This window comes from Pundamilia nyererei, unplaced genomic scaffold (genome assembly GCF_000239375.1).
Source record: "Pundamilia nyererei isolate P.nyererei 1_Seehausen unplaced genomic scaffold, PunNye1.0 scaffold00017, whole genome shotgun sequence".
In the NCBI taxonomy this organism is placed as follows: Eukaryota; Metazoa; Chordata; class Actinopteri; order Cichliformes; family Cichlidae; genus Pundamilia; species Pundamilia nyererei.
The window spans coordinates 5,337,922-5,353,549 of NW_005187418.1; the positions used below are offsets into that span (position 1 = coordinate 5,337,922).

Sequence of the window (15,628 nt, forward strand, 5' to 3'; positions counted from 1 at the left end):
ACACACACACACACACACACACACACACACACACACACTGCAAGCAGGATTCCAAAACTGTCACACATGTCCTCAACTCTCATTACTGGGATTACATTACGTTGCACCACATTACTTCAGCCAACCTCTCTCCATGTGGTGTGATGTCATCAGACTAACCCCAGAAATGCAAGATGCAAATAAAGCCATAGAACTGAAATTACATCAAACTCCTCATTTATGCATATTGTCATTACAAGGAAGAGTAATAAAAGCAATACATATAATATAATCCAAAAGTGTTGAAATACACTCATTCATCATTTTGTTAGGTACATCTGTTCAACTGCTCAGTCACATGCCAGCAACTCAGTGCATTTAGGTATGAAGACATGCTCAAGGTGGCCTGTTGACATTCCCATTCTAAACCATGATTTAAAATGGGGAAGAAATGTCATTTAAATTACCCTGAACAATGCATGGTTGTTGGTGACAGACTGGCTGGTTTTTATCATTGTAGAAAGTGCAGATTTTGTTTATTGTCCCACACAATCATCTCGAGGGCTGACAGAGAATGGTACAAAAAAGAGAAAATATCCAGTGAGCAGCGGTTCTCTTGCTGAAAAAACCTTGCCTATGTCAGAGTCAGACTGCTTTGAGCTGATAAGATGACAAATGTTAATCAAATAACCACTTGTTACAACCAAGGTATGCAGAAGAGCATCTCTGAATGCACAACATATCGAACCTTGATGCATCTCTCCTGTCAGCTAAGAACAGGAAAATTAGGCTATAGTTCACACAAGCTCAACAAAATTGGACAATAGAAGATTGAAGAAACATTGCTAGGTATGATTAGTCTCAATTTCTGCCAGGACATTAAGTGGTACAGCAGGGTAAGAACTTAGAAACAAAAAAACATGATTCATCCTGCTTTGTGTGAACAGTTCAAGCTAAAAGGCTGTTGGTTTAACACCAGCATTTTTCAATTTTCTCAACTTCAATTTTCTCGATACAGGATGGGCTCCTTAGTAACAACTGAACATTGTTTAAACACCACAGCCTACCTAAGGATTGTTGTCCATTTCTTTATGAACATAGCGTACTCATCTTCTGATGACTGGTTACAGCAGAAAAACAAGCCAGTCTCAAATTTCATATCGTCTTCTTGAACAGTCCCAAAGAGCACCTTTGGGATGTGATGGAACAGCAGTGACTGCACCGCTACGCACCCCTGCAGCATCATCATCAAATTTGCAGACGACACCACTCTGATGGGGCTCATCACCAACGATGATGACACCGCCTACAGGGATGAGGTCCAGCGACTGTCAGAATGGTGTAACTACAATAACCTCACCCTAAACACCAAGAAAACCCAGGAAGTGGTCATGGACTTCCGCAAAACAAGAACTGATCCCCCTCCCCTATCCATAAAAGGTGACTATATGGAGAGGGTGTCCTCCTTTAAGTTCCTCGGCACCCACATATCCAAGGACCTATCCTGGTCCACAAACACATCAGCCCTAGTAAAGAAAGCCCAGCAGTGCCTCCATCTCTTGAGGGTTCTGAGATGGAACAGGCTGCAGACTGAACTGCTAGTGTCCTTCTACCGTGCCACTATCAAGAGTGTGCTGGTGCACGCCATCCCTGTGTGGTACGGTGGTTGCACAACAGCTGACAAGAAGAGACTACAGAGGGTCATCAGAACTGCAGAGAAGGTAATCGGCTGTCCACTCCCCTCTCTGGACTTAATTGCCAGCTCAAGATGTCTCTCCAGAGCCAGGGCAATTATAAAGGACCACCTCCATCCTAACCACCACCTCTTCAACATCCTGCCCTCTGGAAAAAGGCTCAGATCCATCAGGTGCAAAACCAACAGACTAAAGAACAGCTTCTTCCCGAGGGCTGTCAGAACTCTTAATGCAAACTAAGAGTGTGTAAAGACTTCCCCAACACATCCACCCTGACACTGCTGTTGATCATCTATGTGCAATATCTCAGTCTTTCCATGTTCTGTGCAATATTTTTGGCTCATGTGCAATTATTTTGGTCCCAGTCCCTGTTTCAATGTTTCCTACACATACACCATGTATATAGTTCCACTCACATATGTATACATATACACAGTTTTTTTATTTTATTCTATTTATTTAATTTTTTTTTCCACCTTCGTTGTATATTGGTTTCTCTTCTTCTTACTTTAGCACCTTTGTGGTCCAGCTACCCAATTTCGCTGTGCAAGAAACTGCACAATGACAATAAAAAGCTCTAAGTCTCTCTAAGTCTAAGTCTAACAGGAGAGTCACATTATGGATGCACAAATCAATTCAGTTCAACTAAGTTTTATTTATATAGCACCAAATCACAACAATAGTCACATCAATGATCTATAAATTGTAAGGTATAGAATAATAATATAATAATAGAGAGAAAACTCCAGCGGTCAAACAATGCCCTTTGAGCAAACTCTTGGCAACAGTGGGAAGGAAAAACTCCCTTTTAACAGGAAGAAACCTCTGGCGCTTCCAGGCTCAGGGAACAACTGTGCAGAGCAAGCACAAAGAATTAAGGATGGTTGGAAGGCAAAGTGGCGTGTAACTTTTTTGAAAAGTAAAAATTATATTTCTTTGTACTTGGTCTTCTAAAATGGTCGTCGCTTTAATTAAAACCTAATGTTTGGCATGCATTCACAGTACAACTCAACTTTGCATTTGCTGTTTGAAGATCATTTCCTATTTAATCAATAACCTTGAGCCTTTGATTAAACCAGGTGGGCTTTCATATAGCAAATAAGGATCTCCACACAAACACTCACACAGTACTTAATAGGTAGGACAGAATAGATAGCGTGTTGGTTTCATCTGCGGCCATCAGAGACACCCTGATAATTAACAGCACCTCTCAGCTTTGATTCAAAGCAACACTGGGTTAAATGTGTCCCATCTCTCCAACACACTTCATGCTCCTGGCATATCAATCATTCATCTTAATAAGTTTGTAGGCTCCTGGGTTTTACGTGCCCATAGCAATAAATATGCAGTTTGACCCCTTGAAAGGCAATTTATCCTTATTAGATTTATTCCAGAAATAAACCATTGTGTTTAAAATGGGACTGATGGACAATGAGACTTTTTTTCTTCAAGTTTTGCTTTATATTTGTCAGTTTTCTTTTATTCTATTGATTGTAATGGTCAGCAGTCCCACACTGGCCATTTTACTGACATTTTCTAAGCTTCAAAAGCTCTGCGATGCGGCATGTTTTTCATTTGTGCAGCACATATTAGAAAATTATTATCGAATGTCATCTGCATATTGTGACATTTTGTCAGTTCATTTTAGCTAGGTCAACAATTTAACAAATCCAACCACTCCAGTTTTCTGGAGATGCCCAGAAAGCTACAGGAGGTGAAATATGAGCCGTTATCAGACCTAAAGCCACCCTCAAGTCTTTCAGCCAATCATGTTAATCATGTTATGGCCTGCAAAGAAAAGTGTTTACTGCCTGGGCGCAGCAGCCTTTAATCTCTTGGCCAGAGAGTTGAGGTCCCTGGCACCATTAAAAACTAATTTGAAATTCTTTCATTTTTAAAATAAAATGTGAATATTTATAATTAGAGCATTTTTTTTTCTCTATCATAAAAAACTCCTACACTATTTGGATCAACTCAGTGCGGCTCGCCACGGTTTGGGGGGTTTCCATTACCTGGCACCAGGTACTCTCTTAGTACCTGTTCGCCAGGTGTTCCAAGCAATCAGAGCAGGTACTAAAATGTGACGTCATCAGGCTGCATGCCACCGATTGGTTGGACAGTAGCCTCACTCGATAAGTCATGAGAGCTTCTCCTTCACGAAAATTAAACCGCAATTTTTTTAGGCCCGACAACAAGCGAAATAGCCACAAAAAACAACGTGGTGTTCATCTGAGTCTAACGAAAAGCCACAGAGCGAGCAGCAGGGATATTCTTGCCTCGTTCACCTATTTTGTAGTGTTCGTGTCGGGGAGGGGGGGGGGTGCATTGCTTTCACAACAGCCACGCAGGTTAGGTATCAGTGGATTGTAATGAAAAAGTAATCGATCAGTGGCGAGTCAATCCAATTAGGCAGTAGTAGAAAAGGGGCTTTTGTTTCCAGTGAATAATTATATGTTAATGTAAATTGTTGTGTTATTTGGATACTAAAAATTAGCACTTTAGTCCCCCAAGCAGCATACTTAAACTGAAAGCCATAGACAAAGAACAGCTGATTATATTTCAAATATGTGAAATAAAAGGCAAATAAAGAAACACATACTGACCTTCGTTAATATCTGAAGCAGAAAATGTAGGCAATATTCCTAATTATCACACATAATGTTCATTTTACAATTTGGATGTTACACAGTAAGATTAATATTGTACTGAGAGAAAATGTTATATCTTCAAGGGTAAGAGCTGTTTTTTGCGAAACATTATTAAAGCCTGTGGATCAAAAGACGTTCATATTCCGGAACATATTTGTCATTTAAAAGAAATTACACCGCATCTCCAATAGCTAGAGGATTAAAAGGGAAAATTAGAAGTAAAATTGTGCAGCTGGATAGTGTATTGGTAAGACTACACACCTTCGGAGCGGGAGTCACAAGTTCGATTCCCACCCAGTATCTAGTAAGGGTCCTGGCTAGACCCCCCGTGCAAAGCAAACAAACAAAAAAAAACAAAACAAACCCTGCAGCCTGTCCGCAGCTCGGACACAAGAATTTCACTACATGTTGTACTCTGTATAATTGTGTATATGACAAATAAAGGTTGTTTGTTGTGAAAGTTAACAATTCTTTAACTCTTAGTTGTGCCATAACTCAATGCTTTATGCATGAATGTGAAATTAACTTGCAAATCTGTCATAAACTTTCATAATTTACTTTTTCATTTCCTTCTACCAGAGTGAATAATAAACTGTTTACACAATGCTTGCTGAATTTTGCTTGAAATTATATTAATTCAAGCTCACACACACAAAGTCAGTAACGGGTTTAATGTAAATATACCTCAAAATGTTAAATGTGGTGGAGGGGAAACCAGAGGATACCTGCAAAAGATGGAAATAGCCTGTGTGGATCATATGACTAGAGAGCAGGTCAAGTGTTCATTTACCAGTGTAATCTCTGGAAAAAGAGATTAGCAGTGTGTTTGTGTGCGAGTGTCGGTGTGTACGTGTGGGTAGGAAGTTGAGGGAGTGGGTGTCTCTGCTCTAGATTGGCAGCAAGAGTATGATTATGACACACAAAGGATGTGAACATAAGAGAAGGCCACAATGTGTCTAAACTTAACACACAGCAACTGACTTGTGGTCTTTTTAAATGAATTATAAAAATCACATGGCTTGTTTTAGAGAAGATGCAGTCAATGAAAGATAAATGTGAAGATGTGAAGATGTCAGACAGCAGATTGTCAGTAAGTGTGTACACACATTTTCCCCAAATCCTTGGATGTTTTGCCCTTTTTTTAAGGTTTATATTCACATGCACAGTTTGAGCGAATGAGCATGGTAGTGCATGCACAGGTTTTTTTTATTATTATGGAAATTTCCAGATGGAGTGCAGCTCTTCATGTGTGATAAACTCTCTCACTGGGACTTAGGTAGGCATGCTTCAGCATCAACACGACAACGTGAATCCAAATTCCTCTTGCCATCACTGTTAATAAAAAAAACAATCAAACAGCTGCGAAATACAAGAACAATGAGAAGTATAAAAAGAATGGTTTCTGGTTAATTTGACTAGTAAACAAACAAACAAAAACAAACAACATACCTAATAGACAGTGTCTCATATAAAATAATCATTGGGTTTTTTGTGGGGGGTTTTTGTTTGTTTTTTACGGTTGTTGTTTTTCGTAATATCTTTGCCTAATAAGTACAGAATATTTCAAGCCTGCCGCCCTCTGAGAACTGATCAAATTAATCATAGCTAAAGTAGGAAGCTACTTTTTGTACTGAACTTTTCACCTCTCTGCTGATGCTACAATAGTGGAACAATCAAAACTCTCATGTGGCCTTTTAGCCGATTAATTGCTGCACAATCTGTCATCACAAATTAAAATGTTATTTTTCTATGTAATTTCTCTATAACAATGGGGAAAACACTGACACACATCTGAGTTCTCATAAGCCTATAAGTGGGCTTGTTTCACAGTCTGCAGTAATGTTTGTTTTTAACATTATCAATCAAATACTGGACTACATGTTAAGCTGATGTGTAAGTCAGTTCTCTCTCTCAGCTGGGATATGACAGCCTCCCTCTATTCTCGAGGGGAATAAACAGATTGGAACTAGTTGATGGGATGAGGATCATCATCATCAGAAAATTATCAGCATGCCTTGTTTGTAGGGTTCTCATAATACAAGAAATCCAAGCTCAATACTGATACCCAGGAAATTATTCAATGCTTAATACGATTTTTGATACCACAGGGGCAAAAAAAAAATTTTTTTTAAATTGACATTACCAGTGGGTAGCACTGATAGCATTTTTGCCTAGCTCATTTGTTTTTGGCCGCAGCCATCAGGCACTGCTTAATGATAACTTGACAGCTAATGTGGTTATTGGATAAAGATACTTTCAGCTGTTCACTTACTTCTACAGGACCTTCCATAGCAATTTGTATCTGTATGTTTGATTTGGCAAAGATTTTATACCAGATGTTCTTACTGATGCAAACATCCCAGTTATCTGGGCTTGGGACCAACACCATAACTAGGAGAACACTGGCTTGTGGTTAACACTTATGATAACTGATACTTCAGTGTTGTTGGAACACAGCATTACTGACCTCCCCTAAATTCCTCCTAAAGTGTTGTTTCATGTTGTGAAAACTACTTAATCTGCTAATGAGGGAAGAAGCTGTGTGCTTCCCTGTGTGCAGGTGGAGGAGGTAAAAACAGCATTATTGGTATCATTACTGAGAAAAAAGGAATATCTAATCCAATAGTCATTTTTGGTATTATTGATTAGTATGTGAGAATTATAAAAAACTTTTTTTAAAAGCCTTAGTTTCAAAGGTGTTGTTGAACAAAGAATTCCATGGCACTAATTAGGGAGCCTGAATTAGTGGGTAAAATGAATGTAGTAAAAACGAACATCCTCTCATCAACATACAGCATGCACAGTGCTCTGACAGCTGCAGGAAACGTTAGGAATCTCTAGAGCCCATTTATACAGAGCTAGGGTCCAAGAAATCCCAAAATGAGCCTTTATTCTGCAGAGTTATTTCATTTCCTGATACTGATATTCTGACAGTGGAAATTCCCAGTGAATACCTGATTCAAAGAATTTTAGATGCAATACTGATTGCTCTAATTGCAACACCACCGACAAGTGAACTTAATAAACGTGATACTTTTGTTACATGAAATACTAGAAAACCTTGGGTCCTGACATTGATGTGGGTGCCACCTATGTGTTGCTGTAGACCAAGCATATCTGCCATGGTAGTATCTCTGCAACCTCAGCACTGGCCTCATTAAGTGGGACAATGCCCCCGCCCAATCACACAAGTGCTCTGGAATACAACAGAGACCCAAGGCTTTGACCCAGCTCCTGAACTCCCCAGATCCCAATCCGATCAAAAAAGCTTGATCCACAGAGACGCTGTCCTACAACCCACAGGACAGGACATCCCACTGGATGTTCTGTCAACAACCTGGTGCCAGACACTCCCAGAGTTCCCATGGCCATGCCCCAAATGGTCGATCAAAGGACAATCTAGAAAATATTTGGGGCGTGATGTTATGGCTGTTCAGTGGTGTATAGAGTGGCTATGCCCACTCTCAGAAAGACATTATGTACTGTCGTGGATTTTACATGTTTGCATCACATACAGTTTATTTGGATAAGCTATGTTTTCTCACTTGAAACAAGGAACCCTGTATTTCCGATTCTAGATTAGGCAGATAGGAATTAGCCAGTGTAAAATAGGTAAAATGATGCTTGCAGCATGACACACATCATATCCCCAATCCCCCTAAATCAGAAAGCATATCAAGCCCATGATGGCTGCCAATTTGAAACTCTGCAGCTTTGAAACTGTATAAGAGGTATGGCATTGTTAAAACTTAGAGAATATTTTGATGACATACAAATTCCACCTGTAATCTGTTGGTGTGCTCAGGATTATGAGCCAAGGTGTAAAAATGTAAAAGTTGAAAATGGAGAAGATAAAAGATTCACATCATTCACACTAAAATTCTAATAGAAAAATATAAGTTAGAGAAATAACTCCGATGGGTACCTTATGACAATTATTTTACTCCAAATACTTTGGACAAAAGCATCAAACAATGGATACCAAACCGAATAACAGCACTGTGTAACGTAATAAGACAACCAGTACCCTTTAAGATACGTACAAGAGATTTTTATAAGTGGGATGTAAAGCGTCCCGCTTACAAAAGTTTTGAGAAAAAAAATGGCATAATTACAACCATATTAGAAGTCTACAATTCAAGTAATATTGGGCAATATCTACATTACATCAAGAGTTAGTGGAAAAGAAAAGGAATGCAGCACTTCATGTTGAATAGAAATGGGAAAAAGAAATGGGCATGAATATTTCTGAATAGTTGCACATATGGCAAAAACAACAATCTACTACATCATCAGGTAGTTGGAGAAAACAGTGTTGGGAAAACACATCAGTAACACAACCATGCTGGAGCGGTAAATGTAAATTTTTTGGTTATTATCAACATTCTGGGTTACGATATTCTATGGTCACATATGGTGTTGTGGTTAGGTAAGATAGCAAAATACTGTGCCAAGAGAAGACACATATTTGTTTAAAATGTTATCAGCCTGTAAATGGCTGAAAGTAGCGAGTGAAATATATGTTATGGAGTAATTGACTCATAAGGTACCACTTCATGAGGAACTGTGTTGAGAGAAACGGAAGAAATGGACCATGTTCACATGATAATGACAAGGTGAAGGCTGAAATACTGATGTCACAGAAACAGACTGCAGAGACAAAGTAAATCAGACTGTTCGTGGGGTGATGTGGTGATTTTCATTGGTTTGTTTTGTTACTCTCCGTTCTTTTGTGTATATCTGAAAGAGAAATGAAGTGTTAACAAAAACATGGCTGCCAAGTGGAAAGACTTGAGGGACTCAGTCATGTGCAGATTATTGAGAATCCACTCAATGAAGCACTTCCATTACCATTTCCTAAAGTAACAGCTATGTATATGACCAATAACTGTCCACTGGGCACAGCCACTCTGTCAACATCCTTTCCCTTATCCCTTTATTCCTCCGTCTGAATGACTTAAAGAAGCTAAGTTGATATGTGAGCTCTCTCATCCTCATGTTCGCATACAGTTACTACAGCCAATCAGCCTTCCACATACAAACCAAGCTCACAATATGAATAAATTAGTGTGTCATGCTTAACCTCTGAGCTTATTATAAAACACATCACATGTCTGCCACTTAAAATTATCATAATAAGGATTTTAACAGCTAGCTTCAGAGCCTCATTTCTCAGTAGGTTCCCGATTTCGCACATAAAGATTTGACAGCTTTAAAAGGAAATCGTTGCAAGCCAGATGTATCGGCAGACGTGACTGACGCTGACATGGTAAGAGCACGTCTAAATCTGCTTAGCCCTCAGCTGCTCAAATGTATAGCAATCAAAACCTCAAAGACACCCAATCTGCATGCCACACCTTCTTAAAAGAGACACTGTCACTCTCACAAAACCATACATGAAACTGTATATATTAATATGTACATAAAAAGATTTGCCAAAAATCACAAGAAATATTACATTAGTGTGGAACTTTTAGGGTCCTCTTGTGGCCTAAACCCCCAAAAAGGAACCACAGCGGTAACTGTTCGCAACACAAACTTTGTAACGTAGTGTTTTACTCAACCTTTTTCAGAAGAATTATAGTATTTCAGAAATACTTAATTTTATTATTACTTCTGTTTGTACTTGTTTAAAATGTCTCTTGCCACACTGTGGTCCTCAGATTGGTCAAAGACCCCTGAGTACCACTGCTGGAGTAAAAATCATGATAATACATTATTAACATACATTTTATTTACTTTCCAGGAGCTTGTGATCCATTAAATTTGTCTGTAGAACTCTCTTCCAAATTCAGAGATGCCATGCTGAGAACAGGTATATATATAGCTCAAAAACCATATGCCAGCATTGTATTTATAGACCCAGTGAATCAATATTAATAGAGCAGGAAAAAAAAACATTTTATTGTCCGATTAAACATCTTGTGGCCGTCAGATTAAATTTGTGAGCTTTCGGAAGGCCTCAAACCCCTGTTTGGGGAACCACTAGCCTGTGGACTAAGTAGTTTTAAACAAACTATGCTAGATTGTGCTGCTCCACGATAAACTGAATGCAAACTGGAGCAGAAAGCCTCTGTCACTAATGTAGAAGAATGAGTCTCTACCTACGGCTTATGACACAAATCAATGAGCATTACCAAATAAGTGACACAGCAGCAAAACTCTGCAAGTGAAACATTCATAATCCATAAGTAAATGAGTCATTTTGAGGAAGCTTGCATACAGGTGGGGAGGAATTGCACACACACAAGTACACACATACAAATACACAGAAACACATGCACACGCACATGCACATCTACAAAGCTGCTAACCGCCAAACCCCAGAGTGAAAAATGCTAATATGTCCTCTTACAGTATTTCTTCTTATAATAACAACTGGCTGCTCTGTTTCTGTCAGCAGCAAACAGGAGCTTTCTCTCAAGGAAACTCTTCACTTATCATAGTATTCCTGCATCCATGCAGTGTGTCTACACTCTCACTTGCTGAAAGCTTTTCTCCAATCTTGTATCTATCTGTTGCCCCACATACATCCCTGCCACTTCTATTTTTCTGTCAGAGGATCAGAGTAAGAGACATGAGTGTCAGCGAGTATGTGTGACTTGCTGACTTACCTGTGCTTTCTGCTCTGGGTGAACTCCTGCTGCTCCATCTTTTCCCAGATGTTTTCCTCCAAGTGTCTTTTTCTGTTGCTTTCCTTTTCACCTGCTTTGCACCTGCCTCTCTCTCCTCGCAGCACCTGTAGGAGTATGCATTTAGACCAAGTCCCCGCGTGAGTGCAAGCCCGAGCAGGTTATCAGTGCTTCTGTGTCTGTGAGTGTATTTGGCAGCTTTGGATGTCTGCACACTCCCCTCGAGGACTTCACAACGTGACAGTAAGTGTATGTGATATCCCCAATTTTCCAAAAATCTCTCTTTGAAACTGCTCGACTTCTCCTCTCACTTCTCTCCTTCTCCTGTTCTGCATGTGTCACAGTCAACGCATTCGCGAGTGGTCATGAAGGTGAAGACAGGACATCAAAGTGGGACAGGAAAGGAAAGTGAAGGAGAAGGAGGGTGAAAGAAGACGAGAGGTGTGGGAGCCCCTGGATGAGCAGCAAGCCTGTGTGTGTGTGTGTGTTTGTGCGAGTGTGTGCATATGTGCATAAACCCACTGTGTTTAGCTCTCTGTCTATATCCCTCAGGCTTCCCGCTGTTCAGATGAGAAGAAAAGCAAAAGAGGAGGGGGGAGAGTGATAAAATGCCTCTTCAGTGAAAGGGGCACAGACGCCGGTAACACTTCAGCAGAAGAGACGGTGACGCTTCCCCGCCGTCTTTTCCTTCCTCCCCCCCTCCGCCTCCTCGTTCTGTTTTTCCCGCTCCCTGCTCAGGAGTGAGAAACATGACAGATCCACGGGAAGTTAGTAAATCTCACAGACTTATAAGGTAGGGTCCTGTGCACGCATCTGCATCTTTGAAGCAAAAGTTTTTCCCTCCTCCGGTCCAGTTATCAATTCCCTCAGAGATGGTACTCCACAGTAAGGGATCCCCCTCCCCAGTGATGATGACTCTCCTCCGGTCCTGTGCGATCAGAAAAGGTGAGGAAAGAAGGATAAGATTTGTGTTGGCTTGCCTCCCCCCCTCGCCCCCTTTGCCATATGGATGAGAGGTGATCCAGATGTTGGCTGATGGGAGCGTCTGGAACATGGAGAGAACAGCGGGGCAGATGGCAGGTCTGTGGGGTCGGGCCGGCTGTGCACTAGCAGGTCCTCATCCTGTTGCACTGATTTTTTTTTTTCCCACCAGAGTTTCTCTCTCTCTCTTTCTCTCTCTCAGCGTTGTGCTGCCGCTCATCTGCCTTTGCTGCCACACCAGTAATCCTGCTTTCCATTTCCTCTATAACTCCATCTTTTCTGTATCTCTCTCTCTATCTCTTCTCACTCCATCACAGGAGGGGCTGCCTGTGAGTCCTGATAATAATGGTGTGAGGATTTAGCTTGCCTCCCTTCCTCTCCTCCCTCTCGCTCACTTCAGACCAACCCCTCCTCCTCTCCCAGCCCACTTTTGCTCCCGTTTTCTCTGTATTATTCACCTTCATCCTGTCACATATCCTGGCGTCTTTTCCCTAATCACCTCAGTGTATAGCTCAGTCACTTCACTCCCTCCTTTGCCTTCCCCCCTGTTTTCCCTTCCACCATCAACAGGTCCAAAATGAATCCCATCACAGTTTTGTTTTCCTGGTCAGGAGCCCAGAGCCTGTGCCTGTTGTTTATCAGTGGGAATACAGTTTTAAAATGTCAATAAGCCAACAGACCACCATACAAGCACGCAGCTTTTAAACAAGCATATAAAGTGTTGAAGCAAATACTCCAGTAAAGGGACTGTACACCTATTTTAGATTTGTTCAGTTTAATTACCAGCCGTACTGCTCAGGTGGTGAAAATAATTGAAAGAGGGTTTTTTTTTTAACTGTCTGGAGTCCTGCAAATTTAAATGAATGCAAATATTCCAAGTAGCAGAGAAAGCAAATCTTTGCTTTGTAATATAGTCTGTGTCTGTGTATAATCAACTCATGAACCAGCTGTACAGGCATTAGCTCGAAACATATGGACACACTGTAGGTGGCTGAAGTGTTTTTGATATCAGAACCCACCAGGGAATCCAGCTTTGTCTTCCAGTATCTCGCTTTTTGTGTTCCCATCTCATTATGTTCATGAAGTAAATTCACGGAGCTGCAGAGTAAGGATTTGTTTTCTAGTTTTCTTAGCTTTCAAACCCGCCTTAATGAACGATGCTATCGGTTTGGGGCTTTTCCTTTCATAACTATCCCAAATGTGTGGAGCAGCTCCTCGTTATCAATATTAACTGAATAAAAGAAGTGGCCAAGAAAAACATTTGGATATCATTTTTCTACTTGTTCCCAGATAAATGTTTTTATATAACTTTAAATATATATCTATGAATTCAACTACATAAATATGTTTGCTTAGTATTGCAAACGCATTGCATATACAGACAGGCTGCTGTTGGAAAATGTGCAAACCATTAAAAGGCTCCAAAATCTGACAAGTGCACACCTGAGTAAAAATTGTTTTGCTACTATTGCTCAGTTTGAGTTGGCTGTCAAAGCTGCCTTTCTGTCAGATTTTCCCTCAGTTTACTTTCCTGTCCCACTTTTATGTTCCGTCTTCACCTTTATAACCACTGTCAGGCGGAATTACAGGCAAGGTGTCATTCGGCGTCCGTGCAGTGACGGACCTGCTGCAGCAATGTTGAACATTTAGAGATGGATGGAAGATTGCTCATTTTTTTGTTTTTCATTGTCATGTGTTTTTTTATTTTCACTCTGACTTGCTTGTTAGGTTTAGAAAGGTTGGATTTTGGATTAAAATATGTCCCCTGCACCTGTAGTTTACCCAGTGTGCTTAAATGTTGTGTTAGGAAGTCCTTTATTATCACATATATGTGATGTGTTGAAAGTGCATCAGGCACAGATGCCAAAGGACACCTTCTGTTAGTAATTTAGAGATGCCAACAAAAGGCTATATTTGATACCTTGGGAATAATAACGCACGGGCTGGATATCGCTTCAACTAATTACTGGCATGTATTTTTAGTTTCTCCTCAAAACTCTTAGCATTCACTTGTGTCTGTAATACTCTCAGTAGTTTATGCATTTGTTGCTCTGTTTTTCACCACCACATCTTGAAACTTCAATTAATAGATGGATGTCTGATCACATCAGCAGATAAACACAAAAGCCAGTAAAAATAAAAGAGGCACACCAAATGGGACAATGGACCTGGAAGTGCTACACCCATACAAATATGGTTTTCAGGATTATTTGCTGTGCGTCTCATTCACAGATTAAAGAGCATGCTACAAAGGCAATCATCTGCCTGCAATTAGACTGAAAAGCAGGAGAGAAAAGAGGAAAAAAAAATCAATCCATCATAATTCTCAGACCTTTCGTTCTGCTAGAGGAAAACATTTTAAGTTATGTTGAATGGAATCATGTTGACACGCATAAGTGTGTATCGCTGTGCCAAGAGGAGAAAGTAGTGAATAATGCTGAGGGCCGGAGAGATAGAGGGAAAACAGTCTGATTGCCTCTTCCCTTCTTCATGGCTTACTTTTGACATTACTTCAGCAGAGGAAGGAGAAACAATTTCACTGTGCCCCCCTCCCTTCTCTCACTCACGCTGTGGGACAGGCGTTTCATAGTTTTACAGAGTGCCGTCTTCTGCAGGTTACCATCACTTCTAATAAAAGCCGTTTTCTTCTTTTTCCTCACTCGGCAGCTTGGTCAGGTGACAAGCCTTTCGACTCTGCTCTATAAATACAGACAAGTGTTAAAATAGAGTGCTTCAGATGTAAGACGGGTGACAGAGGTGTTTATATCTGTGCGGGATGTGTGTAGAGGATACAGCAATACCTCCGGTAAATGGAAAGAGACAATAGCTGACAGATGTTTTAAAGGATAGTCTGTCTGTGAGCAGCTGGACAGTGTGTAAACCAGCCAGTTGGGAACATATGTTCTCTGGACAGCAGCTTGATCAGGCCCTCAGATTAACTCAGATTGATTCAGTGAGTAACAAAATTGTGTTTACTGAAAGAGAAAAGCTTGCTGGCTGACAAGCAAATAATTAATTCTACTATTTTGTGTGTTGCCACGGAGGATTTATGTTATATGCAGTTTGTTCTAATACAGTACTCATTCTCAGGGATTGTCAACAGACCGATTATATAGACTCTTTAGTAACAGATTAATTCATTGTGGTACTTTTAACTGCTCTGTTATTTCCCAAGCGGTCGTCACAGTGGATGGATTCACATTTTTGATTTGGCACATTTTTTTATGCTGGATGCCCTTCCTGATTCAAACCTCCCACTTATCCGGGATTGGGAATGGCATGAATACACTAGTTTGCTCATCAAATGAACATAGATCATTTAAAGCTCTATATCTGTCAGAAGATTGTGTTTTGTGTACTCGGAAAGGGCCTTTAACCAAGTCCCCTTGGGGTGTCCTGTGGGGCGTTCTGTGGGAGAATGGGGGTACTTGGCCCATTGTTTGAAGCTGTTCTTTCCCTGTATGGTGACAGCTTAGTTCGCATCACCAGCAGTAACTCAAACTTGGTCCCGGTAGGAGTTGGACTCTGCCGGGGATGCCCTTTGTCACAGATTCTCCTCATTTTTATGGACACAGTTTCTACATGTAGCCAAGAGACAGAGGGTCTCCGCTATGGTGGCGTGAGGATCACCTCTGCTTTTTGGCTTTACCAGAAGGCGACTTCCCCCTATCACTCCTGTGGTTTCCAGTCGAGT

General features: G+C 40.6%; 1 protein-coding gene across 2 annotated transcripts in view; it reads right to left on the bottom strand.

Moving 5' to 3' along the window:
* LOC102211834 (glutamate receptor ionotropic, NMDA 2C-like) overlaps positions 1 to 12,077 on the bottom strand; it is a 62,198-nt gene extending 50,121 nt beyond the window's left edge. The window contains exons 1-2 of one of the 2 annotated variants that reach the window (XM_005725917.1): positions 11,476 to 12,077; positions 10,936 to 11,060 (exon numbers count right to left, since the gene is read on the bottom strand). The gene's annotated coding sequence lies outside the window, so the exon portion shown is untranslated. Of the gene's footprint in view, positions 1 to 10,935 lie in introns of both variants that reach the window. The other variant, XM_005725916.1, reaches the window with a different exon arrangement.
* Between the last annotated feature and the right edge of the window lie 3,551 nt (positions 12,078 to 15,628).